The sequence below is a fragment of the Rhincodon typus genome, chromosome 12 (assembly GCF_021869965.1).
Source record: "Rhincodon typus isolate 14 chromosome 12, sRhiTyp1.1, whole genome shotgun sequence".
In the NCBI taxonomy this organism is placed as follows: domain Eukaryota; kingdom Metazoa; phylum Chordata; class Chondrichthyes; order Orectolobiformes; family Rhincodontidae; genus Rhincodon; species Rhincodon typus.
This window is the reverse complement of record NC_063343.1, coordinates 48,406,064-48,412,063: the sequence shown is the minus strand read 5'-3', so window position 1 is coordinate 48,412,063 and position 6,000 is coordinate 48,406,064. Positions and strand designations below refer to the sequence as shown.

At 39.4% G+C, this 6,000-nt stretch overlaps 1 pseudogene; it reads right to left on the bottom strand.

Moving 5' to 3' along the window:
• The window catches only part of LOC109931768, a 60,453-nt pseudogene that overhangs the window by 15,980 nt on the left and 38,473 nt on the right, over window positions 1-6,000 (bottom strand).

Sequence of the window (6,000 nt, the reverse complement as noted above, 5' to 3'; positions counted from 1 at the left end):
GCCCGAAACGTCAGCCTTCCTGCTCCTCTGATGCTGCTTGGCCTGCTGTGTTCATCCATCTCTACACCTTGTTATCTCAGATTCTCCAGCATCTGCAGTTCCTACTATCTCATCTACCTTCCTTTCTTCGTTTAAGATGACTTTTAGAAAACTATTACTGATCAAGCTTTTGCTCCTATGTCTTAATATGTGGCTTGGAGTCATACTTTGTTTAATAATACTCCTGAGAAATGTCTTAGGACATATTATGATGAAGCTGTGATACAAATAAAAGTTATTGTTTTTGCTTATTCGTTCATGAGATTGCTGGTTGGGCCAAAATTTAGTGCCCATTCCTACTCGTCCTGGAGAAGGTGGTGGTGAACTGCTTTCTTGAACTGCTGCAATACTTAATGTAGTAGGGTCACCCACAGTACTGTTAGGAAGGGCTTTCCAAGAGTTTTACCCAGCAACAGTAAAAGAATGATGATAATCATTCCAGTCAGGATGTTATACGGCTTGGATGGGAATTAATTGGTGGTGTTCTTGTGCATCTGCTGCCCTTAGTCTTCTAAGTGATAGAGGTTGTGAGCTTGAAATATGCTTTTGCAAGAGCCTTGGTGGGTTGTTGAGATAGCTAATGAATGTTTTAGGCTATCTGAACAGATGTATGCATGAGAATATACTTCCAAATATTGCAGTGCCCAGGCAGTATGTCTTCTAGAGTCCAGTAGCTTAAAGAGAAAGAATAGGCTATATCAAAGGTACTTCAAACATAGTAATGGTGAAGATTTTGAATTGTTTGGATTTCATGAACTGTGCTCCAGGCTGCAAAGTGAAACAAGGGAACATGCTGCAGAGCATCTGACCACCATTTACCAATCCATGAAGCTGGGGGTCTGGCAAACAGCTAACATTGTATTATTGGGTTAAAAATGAGAAAGATACAGCCCAAGTAATTGAAACCAATCATCTAAACTCAGTGTTGAGCAAATTACCAGAAAATATTCTGAGGTATTATAAGTTTTCATTTTAAAAAGTCATAGACTAGCTAAGAATGGATTTGTTAAGGAAAAGCTGTTTGGACAAATTTGATTGGCTAGTTTGAGGTGGAAAAAAGGAGAGTTGATGAGGGAAGCATTTTTGTTGTAGGCTATATGTATTTTCCTAAAGTTTTTGACAAGATTCCACATTGCAGACTATAAGATTGAAGATTATAAGCTTGTGAGTTCCAGGGGAAAATTGCAAACTAATCAAAATTGTCTAATGGCAAGAAGCAAGCAGTAAAAGTTAGTTCTTTGATGGTGGTGACCTCTGGGCTCAATACTGGATGCCCTGCCATTTGTGGCATAGAGCAGGGAAATTAGAGTATAATGTGGGGAACATGATTCAGAAGCTTGCAAACGCAATGAAAATTGGCTACATGGTTGCTAATATGGATAGAAGTTGTAGACTGCAAGAAGATATCAGGTATTGGTCAAGGGGTCAGAAAAGTGGCAAATGGTATTCAGTCCAGCAAAGTCCGAGGCAATGTATTTGGAGAAGACAAACAGGAAAGAGAATGTAAAATATATAATGGATACTTAAATGTGTAGAGGAACAAGAGGACTTGCTCTCCAATGGATCTTCAATGATACTTGAAAGTAACAGAACAGATAGGTAAGGTACTTAAGCAGACATTCAGGCTATATTCCCTCACTAGTAAAGACATAGCATACAACAGGAGGGACTTTATGCCAGAATTGTATAAAAACACTAGTTAGATAGTAAACATAGTAATGAGAATACTGCATACAGTTCTGTTCACTGCATTCCAGGAAGGAGTTGAAGATCTTGTCTTGAATGGAGAATTTTAGTTATGAGGAAAGTTTGGCTAGGCTTGGTCATTTTTTATTTCCACTTTGGAATTCAAGAAATTGAGGGGAAACTTAATTAAGATACCTAAAATTGAGACCACTAGATAGAATGAAAGCAACAGTTTATTTCTGTTAACTGAGAGGTCAATAACGAGAAGCTTTATTCAAAAGTAATTGGTCGAAAATTTAGGGGAGAGTTTTATATTCAGTTAGAGTATGGTGGAGGTTTGGAGCTTATTGCATGAAAATATGGTAATTCAAAGATGATAGATATCACGTCCAGTTACTGCTGTGAGGACGGTGGTGTCAATGACACAAGTTAGATGGTGACATTGGTGGATGCACACCAGTGAGTACACACTGGACAGATTTAATGCACAGCATAATGTATGCTATATTTGAAGAGAGTGCTGACTCCAATGTAAATTTGATTGCAATAAAATTAAAATAAATATCAGCAGTACCACATTGCTTCTTTGATAAGCTATAAGGGCTTGTATGGTTTGGTATAGCTAACAATGAAAAGCTGGTTGGACAATTCAACTGTTCTTCCACTTCTGCCATTCACCTTTTTGTACTGAGTTCACTCGAGTTTAGAAGAATGTGAGGGGATCTAATTGAAATATATCCAATGCTAACAGGGCTGGACAAATCGGATACAGGTGTGATGTTTCCCCTGGCCAGGGGTCCAGAGCAAGGGGTCCCAGTTTCAGGACATATGGGCACAGCTACTTCAGTCTGAGATGAGGAGAAATTTCTTCACTCAGAGAGTGGTTCACATCTGAAATTCTCTACCACTGGAAACTACAGACCATGCTTAGAAAGAAATAGTTAGATTTCTAGAGGCCAAAGAGGAATAAAGAGGGTCTAGGAGTATGGTGTTGTGATCAAAAATCAGCCGTCATCATGCTGAATGGTGGAGCAGGCTCAATGGGCCAAATGGCTTACCCCTATTTTCTTCATTTAGGTGTCAATGTTGAGGATTTAAGGAAGATATTGAGGTCAGTTTCCCATTAATTTTCCCTTCCTCACTGTTTTCTACTCAGCACCTCATCCTTACAATACAACTAAGATCAGCAACATTGTGATGGATCATCACAGTTTGTGGGAAAATGTGTTACAATGCTATAAGCTATTAAGGTCAACATTGCATGTATATTTGAATTTATAAAGAAATGTACATTTATGTCATTTAACAAAAAAAGACAAGTTCTGATCATTTTAGCTGTTCTGGGAAAGTTTACTTGAAGGTATGAGCTGGATGAAGAAAAAGACAACTCCACCAAGAAAAAGTACGCCTGTAAGGCTAGACCATCGGGGAAACCTCTGGATGAAAATCCAAGATGTTATACAGGCCGGAACTTCAATGGCACCAGCGAAGAAGCAGTTCAAATAATCATCTCCATGGAGATTGGACGTGTTCAAAGACAGGCCATTATATACACTTGTTACAATCATCCTGCAACAAAACAATAAATTCCGCTTGTAGAATATTTATTAAAGTCTCCCTCTCCAACATCATTTTTTTCCATTTTTGTTTTACTACCACTTCCTTTCTCTCATTTGTGCTTGGTGTTCCGCCTAACAGTTCCTACCAAGGGAGCAGACAGGAGATCTGCTCTTCATATTCTGTACTCATGACAGGATTAATCAATCAAATTCTCTGCAAGCAACTAGCTTTCTAAATTTGCCCTCTGCCTCTGTTCAGAACCAATCGCATTTCTAACAGAAATAAGAACACAACTGCTGGAAACACTCAACAGATCAGGCAACATCTACTGAGAGAAACATCAGTTTAACTGGGTGATCCCTGGCTCGGAGAATATGCTCTCTTCCATAATGAAAATAACTGCTCCACATTTAACCTGTCAAGCTGCTCAAGACTTAATTATGTCTGAATAAGGTTGCCTCTCATTCTTTTAAACTCCATCAAGCTCAGGCCCAGCCTACTCAATGTTGCTGCATAAGAAAATCCCTCTTTCCCTGGGATCAACCTGGTAAACCATTTCTGGACTGCCTGCAGTACCAATATGTCTTTCCTTAGATACAGGGACCAAACCTGTTTGTGGTAATCTAAGCGTGGTCTCATTATACTCTGTGTAGTTTTATCAAGAACTCCCTATGTTATATGCCACTGCATGTGAAATAAAGGCCAACATTCTATTTGCCTTTCCTACTACCTGTTGCTTGTAGGCTAACATTTTTTTTAAATTGTGCACAAAGACTCACAAATCCCTCAGTGCTGCAACTTTCTGCCCTCTTTCTCCTCTTAAATAATATCCAGCTCCTCTATCCTTCCTGCCAAAGTGCACAATTTCACATTTTCTCACGTTATATTTCATCTGACAAGATTTGACCTGATCACTGAACTGTTGTCAGTGTTCGTTTGTAAACTCTGCATCATCCTTACCACTTGCCTTCATAACTATTTTTGTGTCTTTGGCAAAATTGGCTATAGTCCATTCACCGCCGTTGTCATTAACAAATATTGTAATTAATTGTTGTCCCAACACTAATCGCTGTGGCACTCCATGAGTTACTGATTGTCATGCTGAAAATGCCTTCCTTATCCCAACTCACCGTCTTCTTTTAGTCAGGCAATTCTCAGTTCATGCTAATGTACTACCTCTAATACCATGGGTGTGTATCTTTTTAAAGAAACTATAATGTGGTACCTATTAAAACGTCTTTTGGAAATTCAAACAAATTACACCTGCTGCTTCTCTTTTATCTTTCCTGCTTGTTACCCCTCAAAAGAATTCTAACAATTTTTTCAGGTATGACTTCCTCTTCATGAAGCCATGCTGACTCTGCCTGATTACATTATATATCTCTAAATGCTCCACTATTACATCTGTGCTAACAGACTCTAAACTTTCGTTAATAACACCTAAGTTAACTGGTTTATAGTGAACTTTTATTCCTTTACATCCAATTTTGAATAAGGGTATTACACTGGTAGATTTCTAATCTTCTGGAATTATTCCAAAATCTAAGAGTTCTTGAAAGATACTACCATTTCATTCATTACCTCTGTAGCTACTTCCTTTAACGTCTGAGGATTCGTTCTATCATGTTCAGGCTTTTAACACGATTAGTTTCACTAGTACTTTTTCTTTATTGATAGTTATTTCCAACCTGCATGGCCTGTAGCTTTGAAGACACTCTGGACAGATCCTAGAAACCCCTGGATTATATAAAACCCAACCCAAAAGATTGGGATCCAACCACTAGACTGGACTTGCATAAAAACCCCAACTGAATGCCCAGCAAGGGTCCCTACCAGCATTTTAGGTTTACTTACTGCAAATAAGCTTCAGTGGTTCAAGAATGCAGTTTGCCACCACCATATTGTGGGTAGATGCCAGTATGTGGTTGTATTGGAACACTTTGGCCTGTGGTGCAGCAAGTTCTGGAGCACAGGTCTTCAATGATATTGCAGGAACATTGCAGTATATGATACCTCCGTCTAGTTCTTCATATCACATGAAGAGAATTGAATTGGCTCATACTGGCATCTGTGATGCTGAGAACCTCCAGAGGAGGTCAAGGTGCGTCATTCACTGGGCACCTCTGGCTGAAGATTTAGGGAATGCTTCAGCTTTATCATTTGCATTGATATGCTGTGATCCCCATCATTCACAATGGGACATTTTTGGAGACTCCTCCTTCAGTGAGTTGTTTATTGTCCACCATCATTCATGACTGGATGTGGCAGGACTGCAGAGCTTTGGTCTGATATACAGGCTGTGGAATCATTTAGCTCTGTCTTTCACTTTCTGTTTTTGCTTATGGCATGTACGTAGTCCTGTATTTGTAGTTTCACCAAGTCGACACAGCAATTTTCGGTTTGTCTTTTGCTGCTTCCAACATGTCCACCTGCATTCTTCATTCAACCAGGGTGGATTTCCTGGCTTGATTTTAATGGCAGAACGGGGAATATGTTGGACCTTGACATTCGAGATTGTGTTGGAGGATGATTCTGCTGCTGCTGACGATCCACAGTATGTCATGGATGCCTAGTTTTGAGATGCTAGATCTGTTTAATTTCCATTCCCTGGGATCCCTGTTTTGTCCCAAGGAAGGAAAACATACTAAGGGGAGGATGAGGTAACCATGGCTGACAAGGGATGTTAGGGACAGCATAAAAACAAAAGAAAGTATA